This window comes from Triticum aestivum, chromosome 7A (genome assembly GCF_018294505.1).
Source record: "Triticum aestivum cultivar Chinese Spring chromosome 7A, IWGSC CS RefSeq v2.1, whole genome shotgun sequence".
Taxonomy (NCBI): domain Eukaryota; kingdom Viridiplantae; phylum Streptophyta; class Magnoliopsida; order Poales; family Poaceae; genus Triticum; species Triticum aestivum.
Genome location: NC_057812.1, coordinates 628951761 through 628954078, shown reverse-complemented (window position 1 = coordinate 628954078; position 2318 = coordinate 628951761).

Here is a 2318-nt window from a genome sequence, read left to right as displayed (position 1 = left end):
CACCGCGGCCGCCGCCGCCCCGGTCGCCCACCGCTGCCGCCGCCGCCTCGTTCCCCGAGCTCCGGCCACCGCCTCCACTTCTCCGGCCGGATCCCAGCCCGACCTCGCCGGCCGCCTCCACTTCTCCGGCGGTGAACAGGAAATCCGGCGACCTCGATTTCCGCGCCGTCCAGATCTGGATCTGAGGATTCCCTGGTTGGCTTTTGTTCCCTGAACCCTAATTTTTATGCATACTTTGACCTCTGATATCTCCGCATCCGTAGCTCCGATTTGGACATATAGTATATCAAAATGTTCGCCTCGACGAGCACATCGTTTCATTCCATTGCATCATCTTCATTTCAGCTCATCTTGATGCCCGAAATGCTGTTAGAAGGAGGCTTCGTGAGTAAATTGTCAGATCTGCTAGTTCATCTTAGACTTTTGTCATTTTTGCCATGATGATTGTGTTCATGATATGCCTGTGAGTCCTTCATATGTTTTGTTAAGCATTTTGTTATCTTTCCAGAGGTGCAACCCATGCATTTTTATGATGTGCGTGGTGACTTGTGCAAGATTGCAAAGTAAGGCACCCGGTAAATCTGTTTTCAGGGACTTAGTAGTTTTCTCTAAGTCTGGGATTATTTAGTTCATGATGCCATATGTTCTTGTTGTTTCCTAGTGATCCGTGCCTCTTTTAAGGATGATCAGTAAGGGAGTTTTGTTAATCTTGTAGTTCTCTATCCACCAATGTCTTTATTTGTAATTATGGAGCATCCTAGCTTGAGTCAATCGAGCTCTACTTTTGCTTCGTTGCGAATCTGGCCAGATCGTCAACTTGTTTGCGATTTTGCCGATGTTATTGTAGTTGACCCGTGCATGCTATGCCTTTGTTCTTGCCATGTCTAGCTTGAATTTTGTGCCTTCTTAAGGGATGTATGCTTGCCTTGCCATGACTTGCACCGTAGTGAGTGCATCGAGCTCGTTAACATGCATTCGTGAGTTATATTTCAGCATGTGCCAGTTTTCACTAAGTCTGAAAACTGATTGTGTTTTAGTTATGTTTGTGTGCTTGTTAGTATATTTTGTGATCCCTTTTGGCTCAAGGTCACTAAGGGTCTTTTGTTAAGCTTGTTGAGTAGCTCCATGCCATATTCTTCTTTGTCTTAATCAGGTCCTGTAGCATGTTGCTTTGTTGCTCCGAAGAGGGCTTCATGATCTGAAATTTCATACAAGTGTTAATTTCACCAAGTCTGAGATCTGTTTACCATTTGCGTTTTTGCCATGCTTGTTTGAACCTGTTAATGGATGAATTGGCCGTAGCTCAGTGCTAGACTTTTGTTAAGCATCTTGTGTGCATCCCTGCCATGTATTTTGTTGTCATGTTTGGGTGCTGTAGCATGTTCATCTTATTGCATTTAGATGCCTACTTGCTGTAAATCGCAGACCGGTGTCAATTTTGAATCGCTTGCCATTTCCAAACCGTAACTCCGATTCCGGCGTTCTTTATATCGTTTTCAAGCGATTTCATCTCATCTTTCAAGTGGCACACTTGGTTTTCCAAGTTAAGGCCAGGTTCATGCATTTCCTGTCATACCTTGCATTTTGCACCCCGCATCGCATCCCGCATAGCATATCATCATTGCATCATATTGCTTGGTCTTGCACGTGGTTGATTGTATCCTTGTTGCTTGTTTGTCTTGTTTGGGTAGGGCTGGGAAACGAGTTTGCTAACGAGGAGCCCGTTGAGTTTGCTTTTGAGGATCCAGTCAACTCTGACAACTGTGCAGGCAAGATGATCATACCCTCGAAATCACTACTATCTTTGCTATGCTAGTTTGCTCGCTCTTTTGCTATGCCATTGCTATGATGCCTACCACTTGCTTGAAAGCCTCCTAAATTGCCATGTTAAACCTCTAACCCACCTTGTCCTAGCAAACCGTTGATTGGCTATGTTACCGCTTTGCTCAGCCCCTCTTATAGCGTTGCTAGTTGCAGATGAAGATTGGAGTTCGTTCCTTCTTGGAACATCTTTTATTTAATTGTTGGGATATTATTATATTACTATGTTATCTTAAATGCATCTATATACTTGGTAAAGGGTGGAAGGCTCGGCCTCTTGCCTAGTGTTTTGTTCCACTCTTGCCGCCCTAGTTTCCGTCATATCGGTGTTATGTTCCCGGATTTTGCGTTCCTTACGCGGTTGGGTTATAATGGGAACCCCTTGATAGTTCGCCTTGATTAAAGCTTTTCCAGCAATGCCCAACCTTGGTTTTACCATTCGCCACCTAGCCTCTTTTTCCCTTGGGTTACCGGAGCCCGAGGGTCATCTTATTTTA